The following is a 26997-nucleotide window of genomic DNA, read 5'->3' as shown; positions in this document are numbered from 1 at the left end:
GTTGTCTCTGTGTTACAGGATAGGTGGTTGTGTCTCTTGTTAACTGTGATCTTGTTAAAATTGTGTGAGTGCGATGACTGAAATTTTGCTGAACCTTTCAGTACCGTGGTAGCGGTAACCGCCGACCTATGTTAGTGGAGAAAGAGAAATTATTGCTACTGGCGTTGCCTCTACCACTGTCCCTATCATCAAATTTGTGATATTGCATTCTATTGTATTGTATTGAACTGGGGATCTAGAAACGACGGAGAGGCTTCGTCCCCGCAGTAGCCCCCCTTCCCGGGAACGTCTCACGCCAGACAGTAAAATGTATTTTTTTACATCAGTTAATATTCTTTACAAAAAGGGAGTGATTTTACATTGTTGCCCTTTTCAGGTGCTTACGATGTTGATGTTCGCGTGGTAGAGTAATTATGGTGTACGTGGGGACAGTTTTTGCGCAGCAATTGCCGACACAGTGTAGCTGAGGCGTAATAAACGGAACTATCCCGCATTCGTCGAGGCAGATGGAAAACCGCCTTTAAAACCATCCACAGACTGGCCGGCACACAGGACCTCGACACTAATCCGCTGGACGGATTCGTGCCGGGAAACGGCAGTCCTTCCCGCCCGAATAGCAGTGTTGTTGTTCGCACGGCTAACCGGGGGGCTATTAGTGACATAATCATTTGATCATATGTTTTGCTGTTTGTAATGTAAATGTATTGTTTTTACATTAGTTAAAATTCTTCACAAAAAGGAAGTGATTTTATATTTTTACCCTCTTCATGTGTTTACCATCACTTGGTTACTCGAATTTAGTATTTTACGTTGATGTTATTCTCGGATGTTTGCTTTTATAAATAAATTGATTAGTGTTTTTAAAAACGTTAATAAATTCATTATGGCTCTGTACCTTTCCACTCAACCCCATCTCCTGACCACATTTCACATTCATTATCTATATTCCCGTACAGGGGGGGACATTCTAAATGAAGAAACGATGTTGCACTGCAATTTTATCCCCTGACACCGAGCAAGTGACTTACAGTTAAAATGACTCCCCCCTATGGAATGTACATATTGAATGTAGGAGTACAAATTGTTAACACAGGGTAGATGACATACTGAAGTTTGGGTCTGATTGTGAGTTGTACTCACGTAGCCTACAGGTAATACTCACTTTGGTGGTACGTATACCAAATTTGGACCAACACAGAGAAGATTAGCATGGCCTCTGGTAAGGCAATCACTCGTGATTATCGTGATATCCGCGTTTGCGTGTCACTTTAGCATAAATTTTCATTTTCGTCATTCCATTATACAGCTGATGGTTGTTCACATTCGCAAATGCGAATACATTTCATGTAAAGGGCAAACTGTCAGCAGTAGATGGCATACTCGTACCGTCATCCACTCAGCTACTGACCACATCCGACACCCAACAGTTCCTAAGTTCGGTGATTTGACGGGAACCGGTGTATCCACATTGGTACGGCCGTTGACTGGAGGGGAGTCTGCTGCAAGCATGTTTTGTTTTTTTTTCCACTTTCAAGTCTCCTTTCATGTGAAGCATAACAATTACATCAGCAGAACTAGAACTGAGTTGATCTTGCCACGTTTATAACAATGCGTGAAAATTTTTATTAAAATCTACAAAAGCTGCAGTAATTGATAAACGATGATGTCAAATGTTACGCAAAAAGTCAGCGTCAAATAACTGAGATGTATGTGACACTCCTTGTAATGGGGCTTACTGGAAGTACTTAAATTGACTTTGGTGGCTACAAATTATTGATAGTAAATTGGATGGCTGTATATAATCCTAATTACTTCCATTTGGACAATACATACTTTTAGGCTAAGCGTCCATTTACATTAGAATATAATCCAGTACGCCGTCAATAAACGAAACGAAGAAAAATATGTTTGGTTACAGATTCATAGGTCTCCAAAGTCGCAAATAAATATTTTGGCAACAACAGGTGATCCTGAACGTTTCAGCAATTCTGCTTTGTGGTTTCTCCAATAAGTGTTCATCAGTGTCAACACTCCCACTCTTTTCATTAATTCTTGTTGCTAAAGTACATTCATACTTAATATAAAACTGGATGAGCTATGCAGCTCCAAAATTTAAAGTTAGCCCATTTCTGCAAAACCGTAAATATCTTCATCAAAAAGTTTCATTCATATGCATCTCTCTTAACAGTACGGTTGCCTCTAAATGGAAGGATACGTCTGCGTCGGACCTATCGAAAGTCGTTAGAAGCTGACGCATTTTAAGTTAAACTTCAGCGCTAAGCATAGAATTGTCTGCGAATTATCCTCTTCACAGTTAAGTTCTCTACGTCATTTTGTGTCCACGTAATGAAAACGATTCCGATCAGTGTGAGCGCTTGTACAGGACTCCAGTTCTGCTCGAGCTGTCGAGTGTAATGTCAGTGTCCTTATCGAGCTCAGGTGATAGTTTGCAAAAAGGTGCGCAGCGATGAAAAATTGTAAAGAGGTAGTTACTGCCAACCACAATAGCTCGTGAGTAGCGGTACCACAGATTACAGATAATGTGTTCTGACAACCAATGTAGAAGAGTGTTTTCACTTTATATGTCTTGTAGGCTTCGTAATTAAGGCATATTCCGAGAAAATAGGAATACAAGACACCTATGATTACGAAATCGAGACTGTACATTACATAATTTTATATGATTTTAGTATCAGTTCTTCTACGCTTCTTTTTCTAGTTGATAAGAGCTCTTAAGTATATTTTAAGTTTGTTATTTGGGCACCACACTTCCTCATAGGTAAGTCAGATGTTCCTTTATTCAAACTCTGTTCTGTGTCAGCTGTTTGCTGTGTCACGGTAGAAATGTACTGAAAATACGATAAATCAGTGGAACAAAAGTGTGGTTTTTGGCCTTAGAGCCTCAATGAACGGTGGGATAGCTAGGAGTGAATCAAAGCAATGTTGTTCGGACGTGGAGGAGAAACAGAGAAACAGGAACTATCGATGACATTCCTCGCTCAGGCCGCCCAATGGCTGCTACTGCAGTGGATGACCTATACCTACGGATTATGGCTCGGAGGAACCCTAACAGCAACGCCGCCAAGTTGAATAATGTTTTCCGTGCAGCCACAGGACATCGTGTTACGACTCAAACTGTGCGCAACAGGCTGCATTATGTGCAACTTCACTCCCGACGTCCATGGTGAGGTGCATCTTTGCAACCACGGCACCTTGCAGCGCGATACAGATAGGCCCAACAACATGTCGAGTGGACCACTCGGGATTGGCATCACGTTCTCTTTACCGATGAGTGTCGCATATGCCTTCTACCAGACAATCGTCGGAGACGTGTATGGAGGCAACCCGCTCAGGCTGAACTCCTTAGACACAATGTACAGCGAGAGCAGCAAGGTGGAGGTTTCCATCAACCTTCTGAGTGGTTTAATGCGGCCCGCCTCGAATTCCTCTCCTGTGCCAACCTATTCATCTCAGAGTAGCACTTGCAGCCTACGTCCTCAATTAATTACTTTACGTATTCCAATCTCTGTCCTCCTCTACAGTTTTTGCCCTCTACAGCTCCCTCTATTACCATGGAGCTCATTAACTCATGTCTTAACAAATGTCCTATCATCCTGTCCCTCCTCCTTATCAGTGTTTTCCACATATATATTTCCTCTCCCATTTGTGCAGAACCTCCTGATTCCTTATCAGTCCACCTAATTTTTCACATTCGTCTGAGCACCATATCTCAAATGCTCCGATTCTCTGCTGTTCGGGCCAATTCGAGTCTGCTTTTGATGTCCTCCTTTCTGCGTCCGTCATTGGTTATTTTGTGGTACAGAATTTCTTAAACTCATAGACTTCGTGACCATCTATCCTACTACTTATCATATCATTCTTCTTTCTTCTATTTAATCTCATTCCGTACTCTGTACTCATTAGACTCTTCATTGCATTCAGCAGATCATGTAATTCATGTTCACTTTCAGTCAGGATAGCAATGTCATCAGCGAATCGTGTCATTGATATCCTTTCACCTTCAATTTTAATTCCACTTTTGAACCGTTCTTTTATTTCCATCTTTGCTTCCTCGATGTACAGGCTGAAAAGTAGGGCGAAAGCCTACCTTCTTGTCTTACACCCTTTTTAAAACGAGCACTTCGTTCTTGGTTGTCCACTCTTATTATCCCCTCTTGGCTGTCGTACGTGTTCTATATTACCCGTCTCTCCCTATAGATTACCCTTACTTTTCTCAGAACTTCGAACATCTTGAACCATTTTGCTGCAACGTAATTTGAATCGCGCGCCAAAAACAAGACAACCAATCAGAGACTGTGCTCGACATCTATTGAGCAGCCCAGAGAGCATCCCAGAGTGCCACAGAGAGCATCCCAGAGTGCCCCAGAGAGCTAAAACACCAAGAAGAATCGCTTCTCGGCTTTTGGCAAGATCAATGTGTAGTATTTGTGGCCCTTAAAAGAGCCGTTTATTGAGAACTGCATTCAATGATTATATAAAGTACAATCACCCACAATGCGACAATCTTCCAAAGAAGAAGGACCACTAGCCTTCACCCATAAGTGAATGCTACAGTCAGAATTTATCTTAAAACGTCTACGACAAGACAAAGATAAACTCCCGTGCGGAAAAAGGTAGGAACCCTCACTAGCAATAATAATCTCAGAAACAGGTATAGTAAGGTAAGCTAAGATTTCCCGAGTTTCAAAGGATTCCAACCGGCTCTTCCTGCATTGTTACAAGCAACGAAAGCTACAGTTAGCCATCAGTTACCCAAACTAGAAGAAGAAGAAACTTTCATTAAAGAAAAATTTAACCTCGCACCATTTTGCACTGTCGAACGCTTTTTCCAGGTCGATAAATTCTATGAACAGTCTTGATTTTTCTTTAATCTTGCTTCCATTATTAACCGCAATGTCAGCATTGCCTCTCTCGTGCCTTTACCTTTCCTAAAGCCAAATTGATCGTCATCTAGAGCATCCTCAATTTTCTTTTCCATTCTTCTGCATATTATTCTTGTAAGCAACTTGGATGCATGAGCTGTTAAGCTGATTGTGCGGTAATTCTCGCGCTTGTCAACTCTTGCCGTCTTGGAAAATGGGAGGATGATGCTTTTCCGAAAGTCAGATGGTATGTTGCCAGACTCATACTTTCTGCACACCAACGTGAATAGTCGTTTTGCTGCCACTTCCCCAACTGATTTTAGAAATTGTGATTGAATGTTATCTATCCCTTCTGCCTTATTTGATCTTAAGTGCTCCAAGGCCCTTTTAAATTCTGATTCTAATACTTCATCCCCTATCTCTTCTAAACCGACTCCTGTTTGTTCTTTTATTACATCAGAGAAATATTCCCCCCTCATAGAGGCTTTCAATGTATTCTTTCCGCCTATCCACTCTCTCCTCCAGGCTTAACAGTGGAATTTCCGTTGAACTCTAAATGTTATTTCCATTGCTTTTAATATCACCGAAGGTTGCTTTGACTTTCCTGTATGCGGAGTCTGTCCTTTTGACAATCATTTCTTTTTCGATGTCTTCACATTTTCCCTGCAGTGATTTCGACTTGTCTTCCCTGCTCTTCCTACTTATTTCACTCCTCAGCGACGTGTATTTCTCTATTGCTGAATTTCCCGAAACATTTTTGTACTTCCTCCTTTCATCGATCAAATGAAGTATTTCTTCAGTTGCCCATGGTTTCTTCGCAGTTACCTTCTTTGTACCTATGTTTTCCTTCCCAACTTCTGTTCGAATCCTGCCTCGGGCATGGATGTGTGTGACGTCCTTAGGTTAGTTAGGTTTAAGTAGTTCTAAGTTCTAATGGACTGATGACCACAGCAGTTGAGTCCCATAGTGCTCAGAGCCATTTGAACCAATCCATAGTGCTCAGAGCCATTTGAACCATTTTTTGAACCAACTTCTGTGATGGCCCTTTTTAGAGAAGTTCATTACTCTTCAACTGCACTGCCTACTGAGCTACTCCGTATTGCTGTATCCATATTCTTAGAGAATTTCTGCTACATCTCGTCATTCCCTACTAGTTCCTTATACCGCTTCCTTGCGTATTGATTCTTATTGACTAATGTCTTTAACTTCAGCTTACTCTTCGTCACTACTACATTTTGATCTGAGTCTATGTCTGCTCCTGGGTATGCCTTACAATCCAGTATGAATCTCTGTCTGTCGAAGATGTAATCTAACTGAAATCTTCGCGCATCACCTGGCCCTTTCCAAGTATACCTCCTCTTGTGATTCTTGAACAGAGTGTTCGGTGTTACCAGCTGAAACTTGTTTAACTCAATTAGTCTCTCTCCTCTCTCATTCCTTGTCCCAAGTCCATATTCTCCTTTAACCTTTCCCTCTACTCCTTCCCCTGCAACCGCATTCCAGTCTCCAATGACTATTAGTTTTTCATCTCACTTTACATACTGTATTACCCTTTCAATATCCTCATACACTTCTCTTTAGCTTGCGACGTCGTCTTGTATACCTGAACTATCGTTGTCGGTGTTGGTTTGCTGTCTGATAAGAACAACCCTACGACTGAACTGTTCACAGTAACACACTCTCTGCTCTATCTACCTATTAATAACGAATCCTACTCCCTTTATACGATTATCTGATGCTATACGATACTTGACTACCATCTTCCGACCGATAGTGCAGTCATATCGGCAGCATATTGGCGAGGCATTCGTCTTCATGGACGACAATTAGCGCCCCTATAGTGCGCATCTTGTGAATGAAATCTTTCAGGATAACACTATAGCTCGACTAGAGTGGCCAGCGTGTTCTCCTGACATGCACTCTAACGAACATAGCTGGGATAGACTGAAAAGGGTTGTTTATGGACGACGTGACCCACGAACCACTGTGAGAGAACTACGTCAAATCGCGGTTGAGAGTGGGACAATCTGGACCAACAGTGCCTTTATGAACTTGTGGATAGTAGGCCACGACGAATATAGATATGAATCAATGCAAGAGGACATGTTACTGGGTATTAGAGGTACCGGTGTGTACGGCAATTTGGACCACCACCTCTGAAGGTCTCCTTGTATGGTGGTACAACATGCAATATGTGGATTACATCAAGAATAAAAAGGGCGGAAATGATGTTTATGTTGATCTCTATTCCAGTTTTCCGTACAGGTTCCGGAACTCTCTGAACCGAGGTGATGCAAAACCTTTTTCTGATGTGTGTACACCGGCAAATAAGCTGGAGGAAAGGTGAAGGCTGACGTTTGATTTAAATCTTGAGTGTTAGTAAACCTCGAGGTTGCTGTTTGGCCAGGATTGCACATCGCGAATTTTGTAAACAACCGATTCGAAAATTCGTGATTCCTTCAGTGGAAAGTAATTCACACTGAAACTGTGCAGTTCGATCAAAGGGATAACGATAATTACTTGTGGTTCAAGAGTCTAATGGAAGCCTTCCGACAGGACGCGATTTGCGTGTCCCTGACCAGCCTCAGTTATCAATCTTGGGAATTCGGATCTGCAGTCCATTGTGGAATCTGAACCGATTCTAGCGGATTCTAGCGGATTTTCACGTCGTTGAGAGGTGAAGTCAGCTTAGAGGCAGACTGGAATGCTCCGTGGCCGATCTGGATTCGATCCAGCGATCGTTCGGTTTCTACGCTCGCACTCGATCACTAAACCATAATACCCGACGTCAACGTCATGAAACCTGATTACCACCGGGCTCTCGTGGCTACAACTAAAGAGTGCACACATTCCAGGAGAATGTGGATGGGTAATTATCACACTAGAAATGCTTTTGTTTTGTTGACAGTGATATGAAATATGTTATATTCCGCCCCATGCTGTTTTTCGCCGACTGTACTGTTATTACAGTAACTTCGTCGGTGGCCTCCACTGCAACGATTCAATTGGTTCCAAATTTCATGAAACGGAGTGGATCAGATAACCCAGGAACAACGAGTTTTTTAGAGTTTACCTTTTGCTTCCCTTTATTTTTTTCTGTTGTGCAGCATTTCGTATTTATATTGGGAAAACAGGAAAGTGCTTGACGTTGGAGAATGGCAACAAAGTTGTTTCGTGCTACGGCGCCGGTGGTGGCGGCGGCGGAGGCGGCGGCGCCATTGGTGGTAGTGGTGGTGGTGGTGGTTGGTGGTGGTGGTGGCGGCGGCGGCCGACGCAGTGGGAAGACGGGGTCTGCAGGCCGTCTGATTTACTGGCGGAAGCCACAAACTGGGTTGTCTGCGCACAGCTGCTACTACGAGAGTGGAATAAACGGCCACGGCGGAGCTCCCTCCTTTTCTCTTCTCTGTCCGCTCCTCTCTCTCCCTCTATACATCTCTCACTCTCCCATCGTTCTCCCCCTCCTTCTCTCACGCCACCCGTTGTGTGCGCGCAAACAGCGCTTTTACTTGAATGCTTTCTTGATGCTCGAGGAAGCCATCGTCTGTAATGCGAAGGAAGCGCAAACCGCCCGCGGTCGGTCGCTCTATTTCGGCAGGAGCAAATATTGTCCGATGTCGCTCATTTTCCCTAACAACTTCGCAGAAAAACTTTTCCCTAACGAGTTTTGCGGTTTTCTCCAGCAGCGCATCGTTTGTTATAAATTTCAAGGTAAAATCTGCTCTATTTCGCCTCGTAGCAGTAAAACAACATGTCTTTTGAGATCGTTTACGTAAGAGATATGCCGAATGCAATGCAGAAACGAAATTTTTTACACAGGGTATTCGGAAACTCATTGCCCCAACTATCAAATACGATGACAAGGACTACTATTAATAAATTCTGTTTGTGTCGAAAGAGAGTCTCAGAGACATCTAGGAGGTCACAAAGTGTGATTGTGAAAAAAACGACCTTAAATGTGAAACTTTTTTTTTGAAAGTAGGAGACGAGTTACTGGCTGAATTAAAACTATGAGGACGGGGAGTGAGTTGTGCTTGGGTAGCTCAGTCGGTAGAGCACTTGCCCGCAAAAGGTAAAGGTCCCGAGTTCTAGTCTCGGTCCGGCACACAGTGTTAATCCGCCAGGAATTTTCATATCTGCGCACACTCCGCTGTGGAGTGAAAATTTCATTCTAGAAACCTTAAATGTGTTTCATTCCATCATTATTCTGATCTGTCTCCCAATAAAAATTCAGAATGAACAATGAACTTCCTCACAGATCCCGTGTTCCAAGCAAAACGTGTGGCGCGTTCTGTATGAGTGTGGTCGCTCCAAGAACTGTTGTAATGAATTTTTCCTCTGAGACCACAGGAATAAAATACATACATATAGCGTCAAGGAAAGAACTCTTTAAAGAACATCATATTCGCCTTTGACTATAAATTTATTTTTCACTACTGCAATTTCGGCTTAACGCCATTATCAGGTGGTATAGTGCAACGAGTGTGCTTCAGCCCATGCGAAACTTTAAAGATCCTCCTACATCTATAGATGTCATCGGAGGATTTGTAAAGTCTGATTTGTTCTCAAGCACTGTCTTTGCAGTAGTCCACCTAATAACAGCCTTAATGTCGTAACTTATACAGTGAAAATTAATAATTTATAAAATCAATGGCTTATATTACTACTTTCATAATTTTGTACGTGGCCGTGGACGGTGACCATGAGAAGTTACTCAGAGATAGGAGTCTAGTTGGGTGAGGACCGGGAATCTTGTATGCCGACACACAGGCTGCCGATAATAAGTGTTAATACCTCACATACTGGTTCTGCGAAGCGCAACCAGGCACCACCATAAGGAACCAAATAATCCCTCTGATACGCCGGGGAAACTCTCGCAGTAACGTTGGCAGGGGCTCTTGCAAAAACAGTATATTCTCCGACTGGTTCGGAGATGCAACGTATAGGACCCAACTAAGAAGTCTACATCTACATCTACATTTATACTCCGCAAGCCACCCAACGGTGTGTGGCGGAGGGCACATTACGTGCCACTGTCATTACCTCCCTTTTCTGTTCCAGTCGCGTCTGGTTCACGGGAAGAACGACTGTCTGAAAGCCTCCGTGCGCTCTCGAATCTCTCTAATTTTACATTCGTGACCTCCTCGGGAGAGATAAGTAGGGGGAAGCAATATTTTCGATACGTCATCCAGAAACGCACCCTCTCGAAATTTGGCGAGCAAGCTACACCGCGATGCAGAGCGCCTCTCTTGCTGAGTCTGCCACTTGAGTTTGCTAAACATCTCCGTAACGCTATCACGGTTACCAAATAACCCTGTGACGAAACGCGCCGCTCTTCTTTGGATCTTCTCTATCTCCTCCGTCAACCCGATCTGGTACGGATCCCACGCTGATGAGCAATACTCAAGTATAGGTCGAACGAGTGTTTTGTAAGCCACCTCCTTTGTTGATGGACTTCATTTTCTAAGGACTCTCCCAATGAATCTCAACCTGGCACCCGCCTTTCCAACAATTAATTTTATGTAATCATTCCACTTCAAATCGTTCCGCACGCGTACTCCCAGATATTTTACAGAAGTAACTGCTACCAGTGTTTGTTCCGCGCCGGCCGTTGTAGCCGAGCGGTTCTAGGCGATTCAGTCTGGAACCGCGCGACCGCTACGGTCGCAGGTTCGAATCCTGCCTCGGGCATGGATGTGTGTGCTGTCCTTAGGTTAGTTGTTCTAAGTTCTAGGGGACTGATGACTTCAGAAGTTAAGTCCCATAGTCCTCAGAGCCATTTGAACCATTTTTTGTTTGTTCCGCTATCATATAATCATACAATAAAGGATCCTACTTTCTATGTATTCGCAATACATTACATTTATCTATGTTGAGGGTCAGTTGCCTCTCCCTGCACCAAGTGCCTATCCGCTGCAGATCTTCCTGCATTTCGCTACAATTTTCTAATGCTGCAACTTCTCTGTATACTACAGCATCATCCGCGAAAAGCCGCATGGAACTTCCGACACTATTTACTAGGTCATTTATATATATTGTGAAAAGCAATGGTCCCATAACACTCCCCTGTGGCACGCCAGAGGTTTCCTTAACGTCTGTAGACGTCTCTCCATTGATAACAACATGCTGTGTTCTGTTTGCTAAAAACTCTTCAATCCAGCCACACAGCTGGTCTGATATTCCGTAGGCTCCTACTTTGTTTATCAGGCGACAGTGCGGAACTGTATCGAATGCCTTCCGGAAGTCAAGGAAAATAGCATGTACCTGGGAGCCTGTATCTAATATTTCCTGGGTCTCATGAACAAATAAAGCGATTTGGGTCTCACACGATCGCTGTTTCCGGAATCCATGTTGATTCCTACAGAGTAGATTCTGGGTTTCCAAAAACGACATGATACGCGAGCAAAAAACATGTTCTAAAATTCCCCCATGATACCAGCCCATATGTTTCTTGCAGTTTCCTGTCGTCGCATAAATGCTGTTCTTCGGTGTTCATTCGCCCGTACATGCGAATTATGATAACCATATACTCGTATGATTTCCTAAGTAAACTCTGCCTCATCTGTAAACAGCTTTAGGAAAGTGTGGGCGTCCATCAAGATGCTGCAGAAACCAGACGTGGATAATCGTCTCCCTGTCCTACATTCTGTACTGTGGTAGGACTAAACGGATGCACCAATGGTTCCAGCAACAGCTGCTACACTAAACTATTGCGAACAGCGCACTGAGCGGCAATAGCTCTTGTAATAACACCTAGTATGTACACTAAGCGTAACAGCACATCTTCCTCAAAAGTACGTATGTGTACGCGCCGTCTCTGGTTTGGCTGTACTGTATCTGTGAACGATGAAGTTTAGGTACAGAGTAAACAGTCGTGTACTGCAGCTGATGTGACATTATGTGGGCAGCTTCGCACAAGGGAACGTTCACCATACATTCGCTGAGCTCTTCGACAATTATCTTCAGCAGCGCTCAATGTTACGTGGCACGTCCGGTACTACAACACTACATTCCATTTACTAGCTCAGTGCGAACTTCAAGTTGTAACAACACTACTTACCTCAGATGAGATGTGCGTAATGATGTTCTGAAGAAGGTGAAGAATCACGTTCGCCATGGCTTTACTTAAGAGTGCTTAGTGGTAACTCTTTTTGCGTTTCTGACACTTAGTTGCTTAATGAAATACATTTGTTGTTCCCTCTGTTGTAATATCTATTAGCTTGGTCACTGAATTTTTGAACACCCTTGTAGTAATGATTGTAATGACTCAGAGTCTGTCTCGACGAAGGAAGGATGCAAGCTTCCGACAAACACAAATATGCACAGAGAAGAATTAACTGGCATCAGAAGCGTACTCAGGCAGATGAAAAGAACAGACATAAGGGTAATCACCATTAAAGACAACCAGAAAATTAGGAAGACATCAACTGTGACCACCAAAAAGCTTGTAGAGATGACAGGTTGATATTCAGTGACTTGGTATACACAATCTTCGAGACTGCTACAGCTGTGAACTGTGACCATAATGGCGTACATAAGAAGGCAAAAAGGTTTTCAGAAAATGTGTGCATTAGTGACATATTGGCTATTGCCAGTCGATTTGAGGGAGACAAGAGTAGAAGGTCGATGCGACGTGTTTAAAACGTCCAAAATAAATAAAGATGGGATCTGCCATGAAGAAGCAATCTGTCTAAAGTAGTCACACCCTTCTCAAAGGTCTAAGAAGCTTAAGATCCAGCGACTAACAGAGAAAATCACGATGACTGGTGTTTGGGCGTTACACGGTCGTCCTTGATTTTCTGCCATATAACCAAATCGCAGACACGAGACTGTAGAAGTTTAATGAAGCCCTTAATGTGATAAGGGTGATTAAACAACAGATACCGTTACTGAATACTGTTACATGGAAGGTTGTGCCCAAATTGTCAAACTAATTTGTAGTCTAATTTGCACATCTTAATTGTCAGTATATTAGATTCTTTAACGGTGCATGAAACTGGCAGACAATTGTCGGTATTGCCAGTGATTTCCCATGTAATTACACTTCTTCTTCTCCTTTGCTTTTATTGTGGTGAATGTGGACCTATTATTTTCTGCAGCCTTGGGAGCTTTCTTTCGCTGGCTCATGACGGGGAATATAACTTAGAAGGACCAGGCTGCCATAAACTTCTTCAGCGCTGAAAGCAGCGTCCAAGCAAATAAAGAACAAGGAAGTCACAGTGCCCTCTGTCCGGACATCGGGCGTAGGAGGGCGGTCTGCATTCCGTAAACTGCATTATAAGTGATGCTAGGAGGAACCCTTTTTGGCGAGATAAAGATCTGAGGGTTCAATGAAGCACTCATAAATTGAGGTCTTGGGATCAGTCATTGTCTGCAGCTGTTTTTCAAAGGAATGTTTATTTATTGCCTTACAATAATTCTTTCAGTAGAAGCAGCGTTTTCCTGTGCATGTCTATATGGAAGCGCTTGGGTGGGTGAGGCTGAAATCCTGTCATGAAGTAGGAGAGATTGTCTGCCTTCCGTCCTGCACCACCCCAATATAGGAAAACCATGATGAAATCTGAATAGTAGGATTTTGTTAAACTTATTTACAAGATTCTTATTGGTCAGAACTCACACGCTCCACAGTAGTTGACTGGCAGAGATGCTCTGCAGGCAGAATCAGCTTCGTTTAGGGGAGTAAAATCGGAAAACACTCGCTGCAGAGCAACTGATAAGTGCACTTGCTTCAACGGCACGGTTATTGGACTGTGGCAGATGACAGCCGATTCGAGTGTCTTCGCTAACAGCACGACACCGCCTGCAGTATCTGCTCGTTCTGATGGTAGCGTTTGCGTGTAGCGCAGACTACATGGTGACATGGACCCAAGTTATCAACAAGATACTGCGCAAGCTGCTGGTGATTCCCTAGTGGCTTAGGCTGCATTTGCATGAGATGTACTATGACGTCTGACTCAACTGAATCAGTCTTTGACTAGAAACGGCTATGTTCGCTTACTTGGTGAAAATTGGAAGCCATTCATGGACTTCATGTTCCCAAACAATAGTGGAATTTTCATGGATGACAATGCACCATGTCACAGGACCAAAACTGTTCACGATTTTTCTTGAAGAACTTTCGGGACATTTGAAGTGAAACATTTGGCACCGAGATTGCCCAACATGAATAACATCGCATATGTATAGGACGTAATTTAGCGGTCAGTTCGTGCACGAAATCCTGCACTGGCAACGCTTCTGCAATTATGGACAGTATAACACTGCAATTGGATTTACGTAGCTTATACAATCAAATGCCAAGTTTGGCTTGTTACGTACTATGCCCCAACAGAACAAGGTAGCCCAGTCACGGAAAAGCCACGTATAACTCTACCGTCTGCTACTGTTATACCATAACCTTGAAGTTGGAAGCAGGTCATGAAATAAAAACTATCTTGTTAAAGTAATTATGGCATAAAGCAACAGAGCAGTGTTACCTTCTGAGAGGAATTTTGTTATGTTGACCGTGTTGTACATAACGGAGGTGCCTTATCCGAAGTGAAAGCCAGAGTTGCATAAATATTTAAACAGTAACAAACAATATTTTACCTATCTACACTGTTCAAAGAATAAGGAAAACGGTCGACAGCCTAATTAGGCAAGAGAATGATTGACATTCTTGTTCAAGAAAATAAGTAAGAGTAACTTTAACGGACTAACACAACCTATATTTTGCCACATGCGAGGGCAATGAACTCTGACACCTGCACATGTTCACGGTTTTCAATACACAAAAGAAACCAGTGCTTAGCAAGCATGAGTATATAACTTTTCACAATTTCAGTTTTCCATTTTTACTACAGTGAGACACAAAATTAACATATTTGTAAGATACCGACTAACCTTTTGCTATTTGCAACAGGCAGCAATGTGATCATTTACTAAGCAAAACATTATAAGTCTCAGTCTTAAGAACTTTTAAGTTTGAAGTTGGCAACAACATATTAATGAACAGTTTTAATAGGAAATTTTTTTTAGCAAGCATCATTTCCTTTAACTCACTCTCTTGCTACATTAACTTTCTTTTTACTATGTTCAAGAGGCATTAATTAGTAAAACAATGGGCTTCAATGTCCTTTCAGTAAGGACACTCGGTAATCACTTAAGTTCATACGGAGAGGAACTTGAGAGGAGTTATGATAAGGATAAAAAATCAAGGTAGGTACATAAATTCAGTTATAAATTACCTTATGTTTGAGCACACTAACACATCCAATAAGCTGATCCTTCACTGTACATTACTACAGTGTTCCATTACAGTGATTGTGAAATGTGGTGGCCGTTGCATGTTGGTAGACGAATTTGTAGGCCGAATTGCTGGACTCTGTCATTTCTTGGTGGCGATGAGAGATATCAATTCCAGAATAGTTCCAGCTATTTATCCTTCCATCCCAGGCACTGCAAAGCGTCAGGAAATGCCTCTCTCGGAACCAGCACAATATCCAACTTTTACATGGGCAGTTCACAGTTTGGTAACTCGTCCTCGACTGACTCTCAGTTCCACCTTTTCTACCTAGACCAACCACAATTTGCGCGCGCTACACAGTTCCGTTCCCGAGGGGAACCACAACACCTTTTGCATATGAAATAATTAAAAACCCGAAGTGAGGATCAGCAATTACGTAACAACAGCCAAACATTTTAAATAAACAGAACCTTTGCACATATTGACATTTCTATAAAAAAATTATTTAAACAAATACCAAATGTATACAGTAAGTTTTGTCTCCCTCGAATTGGGACAAAGAATTTAAATGACAGATACACTACATTGCATAGAATCAAACCATGACATCAAAGTTTTAACCGAGAAAGGAGAATACAATTTTGTATTATCGATTCAAACACATTTACAGAAGCTCAACGATGTAAGATTAAATAAAACAAAAGTCAAAATAAATCAGTAGAGTTATGGTGTTACAACATCTATAGAAATGGTTCAAATGGCTTTGAGCACACATCTATGCCCGAGGCAGGATTCGAACCTGCGACGGTAGCAGCAGCGCGGTTTCGGACTGAAGCGCCTAGAACCGCTCGGCCACAACGGCTGTCCGACTTGTTGAGTCCACGCCACGTTGAGTTACTGCACTACGACGGGAAGTAGAGATCCGACACAATATTAGGAGGTATCCGATGAACTTCGCCACTTCAGTGTAGGATGGTAAGCAAAGAATATTATAGTATAGATGTCACATTAAGCGTAAGAAGACAAATAAATTACATGGTGTAGGTATAGTCGATATTGCACAAAATTGTTAAATTGCCTCTTCGAGAAAACGAGACGTATACTGTATGCAAAACGTGCAATAAAACAAGCCGTCGACTCAAAAATCGCGTCAGAATTCCACTGCATTTCGGCGAAAACATCGAACCAAATATCTGCTGCTGATATCGGATCTGCAGCTAAGCGTTCTTCGGAATGTTGGCCCGGCTAACGCAACAGTTGATAGCGCGCCGATAAATTGTGGTTTCTCGCCGGAAGGAAGAAATACCGCCCCGTGGTGCAGGTGCGTCCGTTATCTGGCGCGGCCGGACGTCGATAGCAAAGGGACAGTACAGTGGTCCTCGCGCGAGGGCCGCCCCCGCGCTGGGAAACATACTGCGCCTCTGCCGGGTGCAGCGTGCAGGGCCAGGCGGAGGGCGAAGGGCGGCCGGGGTCAGGGGGAGCCGGCCAGATAACACCGCCCTCTGCAGAAATATTGCAGTCACGTGGCGCCGCCCCCAGAGACCGTCCAGCTGCCTGCAATAAGCGCCAACCGTACGTCATGCGTCCACCACCTGCGACATGCTCGTGAAGTTTACTGCACGTCACACGGTCCCACCCATGTACTCATCAACCTTCTTACTTAATACGCAACCAGCCCTTCACCAATACAGTAGTAACCCGATAGGTCATTGTTTCCAGAATTTCCCAGGTTTTGCTCATATTATTTTTCAGGGAGACAACCAGTTGACCCTCTCAGACTCGAGATATTAAATAGTTCAAGTTTTAGAATTTTCTTGTTTTGATTACATTATTAGACACAAACTGAGACAGAACGATGTGAGAAACAAGTGTTACATAGATTAATTAATGAAATACGGGGTGGTTTCAAATGGAGCTACTGCGAGTGAAATGCCTTTACATTTGATGATAATGTAAACTGTAGTTCCTTTTGGTGTTAGGCACAGTGTTACTTGACAGAGAACACACTTCCATCTGCTTTTGTGATGTTCCTCCTTCGTGTTAGAGAGAACACAGTGCCTCAAGGTGCCATGTATTTGTAAATACTTTGCTTCTTTTGTAGGTTCTTCAGCTGGAGCAACAGTTTTGCTTTTTTGTTCTTTTGCTAATGGTTCTTTGCTATCAGTCACTGAAGTAATGCAGAGGGGAATAGTAATGATTTCTTCGTTCATGAATCGAGATCACGGTCTTCAGCTAACACATCACCTCCACTTTCACTGCTACCGTCAATTTGAGGCGCCATCACAAGAAATCAATTCCAAGCCAGAATTCCCTCTTCCTTTAGTCTGTGAGAGTGTATCTCGTGAATTGGAAGTATAACAACTTCTCACAGCTGTAGTGGTTTCCAAAGGAGCCATTCCATTACAATTTAAAAACAAAGAAAATCTCCCACTTCATACAAATAAGGTTCCTTCTTTCTCATGTAACTGCTACGATTATAAACATATGAAGTTGTTCAAATTGCAGCTGCTACAGGACTAGCATCTACTGGAGACATAAAGCATCGCTACAGATGTAGCTATTGTAGAAATGCCACGGAATGAGAAAATGCTAGGTGGCTTCAAATGAAACCACATCGCCTGAAGGTGTTAATACAAGTTTTATTAAATTATAATTTTTTTAGCAATTACGATCCGTGTGCAAGGCACGTGTTTTATACTTTTTCACCAATCTTCAAAGTTTTGCGTGAACTTACGTAACAAAAATGTCTTTCAAATTAATCATTGCTGATTTGCATTTATTTCTCAATCTCAAAATTTACATTTTGACCCCTAGCATGGGGCCTCGATTTAATTTCATCCTCTGTTCGTTGATAGTGCGAGTATCTCAGAAGAATGAGATACTATTAGATATTATTCAGCAAAAATTAATAACGCCTGCAGATGTAGCTTTACAACGGGTAGTTCGTTCGGTGAGCGTTCTGTACTGTGTTTCCATTCTTCTGTTTCCTGCTGCCACCAATGACATCGATGTCGTTTTGTTTGTATCTCTTTGTTCTGCGGATTACTTCTGGTTTGACGTTGTCTTCTCCATGCAACTGAGCTCTGAGGAGCTGACAGGCTTAGAAGCCAACAAGTGAAGTGGGGGAAACTCGAGAGCAAATAAGGAGGCACAGGACACTTCTGTCTGTGCATGTTTGCAGAGGGGTGGTAAGAAGGTGTGCACAAAATCACGGTACATCAGATCTCATTTTTAAAATCTGAGCTGAACTAAAAGAGGAAATGCGACAACTGCAGCTCAGTCAGCAATGCATTTCCTCCACAGTAGCATAGTGCCTGTTTCGGTAATTTTTCACCAATCTTTACAACTGAGCGTGAACTAAATGTAGCAGAAAGTTCCTTCATACTACTTCTGTATTGTGAGGAAAAAAAATCTTTTCTACTGTCAGGTAGGTTACTGTTGTTATCATGAAGACATGATATGCACGGTGTATGATAGTTAATACTGGAATCTGGGACGGGTTTAGGTATTCGACTATAGCAGCAAAAACGTTCCAATAAACATGAAACAGTAAATAAGACCTTTGTGAGACTGCAGCAAACTTCTGGTTAACCTTCGACATTGACTTTCGTGTGAAATACTGTCCTCGTCGGTAATCTATACAGGATTGTTATTAAATTTGCACTGCTTGAGCCACTGTGGATGGAAAGCTATTTACTGAACGGGTGCCCAGCTTTAAATGAATGATTATCTGACTGTGCGCTGCAGGATTTGCGTTGTTAGCGGTATTTTTGTTACGATCTGCCGCTATGCGCCAGTACTGGTATGGATATGTGGGTTTGAAAGACAAGCATCAGCGTACATTACAGTCTAAGACAGTGAACACGGTCTTTACTCCTAGAACTGTTCTGTCAGAACAATAACAAGAGTGCTGCTGTTCTTCTCGAGTATCGATGCATTAAAGGAACATAGAAGGGTCCTCCTTCCGCACCTGTGCTTAAGTACAAGATTCAGAAGCTCGAATTAACTGGCGATTTGGGAACTGCTCCTGGGAGAGGCTGACAGCTAATTGGGCCACAAACTGTTGAAGTTACTGTCGCCATAGCTGAGAATGCTGGACACAATGTGTAATTTTCAAGCAGTGAAGGTTTTATGTCATGACGAGCGAAAATTTCATGGTGGACTATTGTTGCGTGCAGAAGTAGAGCAATCTCTAGTGCCGTTCCAGGCTGTTGTGGGTGCAGATAATGGCCACACTGGGCAACGTATGTAACCTGGAACCGGCAGCTGTGGCCGAGCGGTTCTAGGCGCTTCAGTACGGAACTGCGCTGCTGCTACGGTCGCAGGTTCGAATCCTGCTCTGGCATGGATGTGTCCTTAGATTAGTTAGGTTTAAGTAGTTCTAAGTCTAGGGGACTGATGACTTCAGATGATAAGTCTCACAGTGCTTTTTGTAACCTGGTACGAAAACATGGCACGCACTAAAAAATCGTTACCTTGTGATTTCGGAATCAAAGTGTGTTTATTTCTCTTCCATATGTCCTTACAAACGTCTCCAAAAAGCTTCATTGACCAACCATGACTCGTTTCTTGTGGGGGCCTTCTGAATTAGCGGAAATTCAGTTATAACCACTGTGTATTTTGTGTGTAAACTTGCCGATTTCTCTCCCAAACCAAAATTAACAAGAAATGCCATAACAATTCAGTTCGTTAGATGTTATAATTTAATGTATACTTGTACTTGTTATACGAGACATTCCACGTAACCGCTGTTGGAGCTGATCCCAGTTGAAATGTCCAGATCAGGGCAGGGGTTCCACTTTAACTATCGTTCCTGTATCATATTCGCACATTACGAGGGGAACTGATCTAAAAATTCGAATTTGAAATTGATTTATACTAGTGGCTCGTTACACTCAACAGCGGTAAACACGAAAATGGCTCGTTGGCGGACCTATTTCTAGCGGAAAGTTTTTGCCTCTATTATTAAGTTCTTTCACTTGTGTTTATTTTCCCTTTTCCTTATTCATTTTACAATTATCATGCTGCAGTGTATCACAGTGGAATAGTACAGATCACCTCCAAGGAGGGCACGGGCGAAGTGTGTGATGAGCAGAGTGTCTGACTTAGGTATTTACTAGAGCAGTGGAGCTGCGTAGCGAATCCGCGTGAACATTGCTCATCTACATCATTCGCCATGCATGCACTCGCAGAATCACACGACTGGGAGTTCACTCACTCGACATCACGCGGTGCTCACTCACAGAGTAATGGACAACAGCAGCATGGCCTTGACACGTGGGTAAAGAAACATATACTGTACCTACACAACTTGGACACGACGTAGTGGCGCTAACGGGCCCAGCAAGCGTTCAAATGCATTTAGAACTAGAACTTCTTTTCGTATGTAGATTTTCCATGTTTTATATGGAGAAGGTGTGTGATGCAAACCTGAGATTCATCAAGTGTTACCACAGTGTAACGAAAATTAAAGTGATAACTGAATATTCAATGTTGTTGAAAATGATTGTTTCAGTTCTAGTACTGTATATTTCTATGAAATAACACCTGATGAATTAACGCTCGCTTTCAGTCAGCTGCTAAAATCGCACTGACGTTTAGACATATTTTGAACAGAACAGATTAAAAACATTGACGTTTAGGAGTGTGACAACAGGCTGCAATCGTCAACTTTGTTCATAATTTATAAAAATCATCAGTCCAGCTACAGTGTAGGCTTTCGTGGATAAAGCGAGAAAATGAACCAGTATGACTCGTTACATTTGAAATATGAACAGAAGCAGAAAGGAAGCGTAATATGTGTTAAAAAGGGTTGGTTATTATTCGAATATATTTCTGTACGGAGAATTATTCTGATAAGTAGGTCATTCCAAGAAATTTATTCACCAATAAATTATACGTAAATTACAAATGAGTAACAAATAATGCCACCGTATTTTCTTAGTTTACTTCCTGCACAGATTTAGTATTTGTTTCCTAGCCTCTGCGCAGTTTCTGGTTCAAATGGCTCTGAGCACTATAGGACATAACTTCTGGGTTCATCAGTCCGAACACAGAACTACTTAAACCTAACTAACCCAAGGACATCACACACATCCATGCCCGAGGCAGGATTTGAACCTGCCAGCGTAGCGGTCACGCGGTTCCAGACTGTAGCGCCTAGAACCGCTCGGCCACCACGATCGGCAGGCGCAGTTTCTGTTTGATAAATATTTTGTTCATGGGTTGTCCAGAAATGTGCCTTTGTATCTTAGTCTTTGAGTTCGATCTCCACTTGATCCTAAATATTTTCTGTTACTGAACGCTTCTTTCACCTATAAAAATGACAATAATGCTAAGTCAATCTGCACCATATTTCGATGTATGTGGTGAAAAGTAGGTCTCCCTTACCTGGCTGTGTAATTCTGTTTAGAGTTGGGAGGCAGTCAAGAGCACACCACCATGTCTAGTAAAGCACTGAAGTGCTGAAATAATACTTCAAGTTGAGCGCAGCTTACTTGATTTACAGAGTAACATATTAAACTCGTAAATATTTGTAGGTGGATGGCCTCGCCAGTATTGCGTATAAGGCACTAGGCAGCAGCAATGTTAAGCAATCAATTTAGTTATCCAGTTGATGGTTAGTCATGACTAAGCAGCAGAGCGAGATGGTGGGACACACACTACTGGCCATTAAAATTGCTACACCTCGAAGATGACGTGCTAAAGACGCTAAATTTAACCGACAGGAAGAAGATGCTGTGGTATGCAAATGATTAGCTTTTCAGAGCATTCACACAAAGTTGGCGCCGGTGGCGACACCTACAACGTGCTGACATGAGGAAAGTTTCCAACCCATTTCTCGTAAACAAACAGCAGTTGACCGGTGTTGCCAGATGAAACGTTGTTGTGATACATCGTGTAAGGAGGAGAAATGCGTACCATCACGTTTCCGACTTTTATAAAGGTCCGATTGTAGCCTATCGCGATTGCGATTTATCGTATCACGACATTGCTGCTCGCATTGGTCGAGATCCAATGACTGTTAGCAGAATATGGAATCGGTGGGTTCAGAAGGGTAATATGGAACGCCGTGCTGGATCCCAGCGGCCTCCTATCACTAGCAGTCGAGATGACAGGCATCTTATCCGCATGGTTGTAACGGACCGTGCAGCCACGTATCGATCCCTGAGTCAACATATGGGGACGTTTGCAAGACAACAACCATCTGCACGAACAGTTCGACGACGTTTGCAGCAGCATGGACTATCAGCCCGGAGTCCATGGCTGCGGTTACCCTTGACGCTGCATCACAGAAAGGAGCGCCTGCGATGTACTCATCGACGAACCTGGGTGCACGAATTGCAAAACGTCATTTTTGCGGATGAATCAAGGTTCTGTTTGCGGCGTCATGATCGTCGCATCCGTGTTTGGCGACATCGCGGTGAACGCACATTGGAAGCGTGTATTCGTCACCGCCATACTGGCGTATCACCCGGCGTGATGGTACGGAGTGCCATTGGTTACTCGTCCCGTCACCTCTTGTTCGCACTAACGGCACCTTGAACATTGGACGTTACGTTTCAGATGTGTTACGACCCGTGACTCTACCCTTCATCCGATCCCTGCGAAACCTTTCATTTCAGCAGGTTAATGTACGACCGCGTGTTGCAGGTCCTGTACGGGCCTTTTTGGATACAGAGAATGTTCGACTGCTGCCCTGACCAGCACATTCTCCAGATCTCTCACCAATTGAAAACGTCTGGTCAATGGTGGCCGGGCAACTGGCTCATCACAATACGCCAGTCACTACTGTTGACGAACTGTGGTATCGTGTTGAAGCTGCATGGGCAGCTGTACCTGTACACGCCATCCAAGCTCTGTTTGACTCAAAGCCCAGGCGTATCAAGGCCGTTATTACGGCCAGAGGTGGTTGTTCTGGGTACTGACTTCTCAGGATCTATACACTCAAATTGCGTGAAAATGTAGTCACATGTCAGTTCCAGTATAATATATTTGTCCAATGAATACCAGTTTATCATCTGCATTTCTCCTTGGTGTAGCAATTTTAATGGCTAGTAATGTATTAAGCCCTTTTTCTCATAATAATTGTTATTAATTTTTCGTCGTTCTAGTTGCTTGATGCGCTGAGGATTACAAGTTCAGTTACATGTATGTTGGAGCATACAGAAAATATCGTGACACATCTGTTATTATGCAGTCAATTTTGTATGAAAATCTCATTACTAAGGGTTTAAAAACATAAGAAAATAGTCCCATATCAAAAAAGGGAGTACCGATGCTGTGCGCCATTGTCGGGGACAAAGCATTTGGTATATCTGAAAACTTAATGTGTCCTTGTGAAGGAAGAAGATTAACAAGCAATAAAAGAATTCCGTCGAAATTTCTAAAATCGTTGGGGGGGGGGGGGGTGGGAGTGGCAAAAAAAACGACTATTGACGTTACTAGTTAGAATGGATGAGTCTGGAGACATATCATCCACACAATTCCGATGGCTGGTTTTCGCACAATCATCTTAACAGCTCATACATGCAAGTTTCTGGTAAGAATAATCTACTGATAAATGGAAAAGAAAATTGAAGATGTGTTAGATGACGGTCCGTTTGGCTTTAGAAAAGGGAAAGTCACCAGAGAGGTAGTTCTGACGCTTCCGTTGATAATGAAAGCAAGACTATAGAAAAGTGAAGACACGTTCAAAGGATTTGTCGTCCTGGAAAAGCGTTCGACGATGTAAAATGGTGCAAAATGTTCGACATTCTAGAAAAATAGGGGTACACTATAGGGAGAGATGTGTTATATACAAAATGTACAAGAGCCAAGAGAAAATAGTGGAGGAGGATGAACGAAGTGTCGGATTCAAAAGAGTGGAAGGCACGGGTGTATTCTTTCCTACCTACTGTTCAGTTTTTTCATGGATGAAGCAGTGATGGAAATAAAAGAAAGGTTCAAGAGTGAAATGCTTTGAGTTATATGATTCGCTGGCGACATTGTTATCCTGAGTGAAAGTGAAGAAGAATTACATGATATGCTGAAGGGAATGAACAGTCTAATCGGGACAGAATGTAGACTGAGAGTAAATCGAAGAAGGACGAAACTAATGAGAAGTAGAAGAAATGAGAACAGCGAGAAACTTAACATCAGGATAGATGGTCACGAAGTATATGGAGTTATGGAATTCTGCTACCTAGGCAGCAAAATAACCGATAACGGACGGAGCAAGGAGGACTTCAAAAGCAGACTAGCACTAGCTAAATGGGCATACCTGGCCAAGAGAAGTCTACTGCTATCAAACATAGGTGTTAATTGGAGGAAAACATTTCTGAGAATATAATTCTGAAGCACAGTACTGTGTGGTAGTGAAACATGGACTGTGGGAAAACAGGAACAGAGGAGAATCGCAGCATTTAGGATGTGGTGCTACAGGCGAATGTTGGATATTAGATTGAAGGATAAGGTCATGAATAAGGAGGTCTATGCAGAACCGGAAACACTGACAAGGAGAGGGAACACTATGATAGAACGTCTGTTATGACATCAGGGATTGACTTCCGTGGTACTAGAGGGAACTCTAGAGGGCAAAAATTGTACAGGAAGACAGAGATTGGAATATATCCAAGACGTAGATCGTAAGTGCTGGTCTGAGATGAAGAGGCTGGCACAGAGTATTTCATGGCGGACCACATCAAACCAGTCAGAAGACCGAAGACCCCCCCAAGAAAAAAGAACCCTCAAAAAGCGACCGTCTCGGACGAGGAGGTTTATAGAATACACTACGGCAAATAAATAGAGAACGGAGAATTTTTCACTCAAGGGATGTTCGAGATGAATTTACACTTGCCGTAATAAATGCCTGATATGTTTTACAAAATAATGTGCCAGAAACAAATGGCTGTAAATTTGAAGACATGTTGTACGAATCCCCAGAACTGGATATTCCCCCGTGTACTACAGGACGTCGAAAGTGATCGTGAAATTTGTTTCAGGACTCAGGGAAGGTCTGGCTACTTGGACAAGTGCACGGACATTGCTGCGTTCTCCACGAGAAAGTCTGCTCACGAGAGTGTTTCTAAACATGGATACTTGGTGCATCCTCTCCTTCAGCGTGCCAATGTCACAATACACACGGGTGTTGCGACATCTGCAACAACCTGACGACTTGCGCTGTCATCGATAAACTCTTTTAGAATCCCGGCTTGCCCCCATCCAATTTTCATTTATATCCAAAACTAAATGAACACCTTCGACCACTCTACTTTGAAAGCGATGATGCTGTAGAAGCAGAGATGACGCTGTGACACCGTCAACAATTTCAACATTTTATACTTACAGTATCAACAAACTGGTACCTCGTTTGAAGAAATGTGTTTGTCACCTTAGTGACTGCGTTGAGAAATAAATATGTAGACATAAAGATTTCAAATGTTAATGACGTTTATTTACTTTTCAGCATGGCCTCCTAAGTCGAAAGAAGAAAATGTAAATTCTTTGCCTTTAAGAATGCCAAATGCTACAGTCTCTTTTCATGTTGTATCGTATTGTTCCCAATGTTCATTGATGGATTACCTGGTTGCTGATACTCGTGTTTTATACATTCAGTGGTGAGAATGTAGCCGCACGACCGCTACGGTCGCAGGTTCGAATCCTGCCTCTGGCATGGATGTGTGTGATGTCCTTAGGTTAGTTAGGTTTAAGTAGTTCTAAGTTCTAGGGGACTGATGAGCACAGCTGTTAAGTCCCATAGTGCTCAGAGCCATTTGAACCATTTTTTGAGAATGTAGCCATATTAAATATTAAGTCCCTATTGGTTACTTAACGTTCCGCCGATCGTTATGAAATGTATCAAAAGTCATTAACATTGCTCACAAAAGAGAAATTGGTCCAGGAAGCAAGAGACCAAGTGCGAGCTCTGATTACACAGTTTCCGCTATGGCGGCGGCGATGCTTTCTCTGTCGCAAGGTGGGAGCGGAGAGCAAGCTGTAAAGGACGAGCTAATTAGCCTCTAAATGTCCAGGAGCACGGCTGGCGTCTTGTGCACTTCCGCAGAGCGTTTGGACACTAGAAGGCCCTTTCAACGGCCGTCCTCTAATTGCGTTGCTTTTTAACAGTGCCACCCTTGCTAACGCTTTTACCACATTTGCATCTCCCGGCAAAGGAAGGCGACAAACGTGCATTCGCTCAGAGTTAAGAGCAGTTTCACTCTGACGCTCCCACTGTGAGAGTGCTCACTGTGCACAAGTTGTCACATTTTCGTGCCGAATTGCTTCACCGTCTGTAGCGGCGCGCAGGGTGTGCTTTCACGCCAAGCCCAAGACTGCGGAAGATACATACAATAATTTCTCTCACTGTAGATTAACAGTGAATTACAGTATTTCTTCTTAACAGAATTTATAGCCACAACCGAATATTACACATTTATGGCAACAGGGAGAAAAAGAAAACAAACCGATCTGTGTCTTAAGATATTTCCGTTTCATACCGGTAACTAACAGCCGAGTACATTATACGATGGTTGGAACTTAAATAGTGGCAAATATTTCAAAAGATTATCAAAACTAGACATGAATGTCTTAATGGGATTTCCGCGATCGTTCTTTAAACAAAAATATGGCATTTCAGTCTTTGATCGCTATTTTTTATTTTCAATGACCGGTTTCAGGCTAGGTACCCATCTTCAGATCATATATTGCAGTTACAGAGTAACTTTTCAGTACGCCCAAGACTGATAAGTTACACTGTAACTGTAATATATGATCTGAAGATGGGCAGCTAGCCTGAAACCGGTCATTGAAAATAAAAAATAGCAATCAAAGACTGAAATGCCATATTTTTATTTTAGATACAAAAGAATTACATATTTGCACCAGTTACTGTCCTTCAAAGTAGTCACCAGC

This window comes from Schistocerca piceifrons, chromosome 1 (assembly GCF_021461385.2).
Source record: "Schistocerca piceifrons isolate TAMUIC-IGC-003096 chromosome 1, iqSchPice1.1, whole genome shotgun sequence".
NCBI lineage: Eukaryota > Metazoa > Arthropoda > Insecta > Orthoptera > Acrididae > Schistocerca > Schistocerca piceifrons.
The sequence above is the reverse complement of the archived record's forward strand: the minus strand, read 5'-3'. Positions refer to the sequence as shown.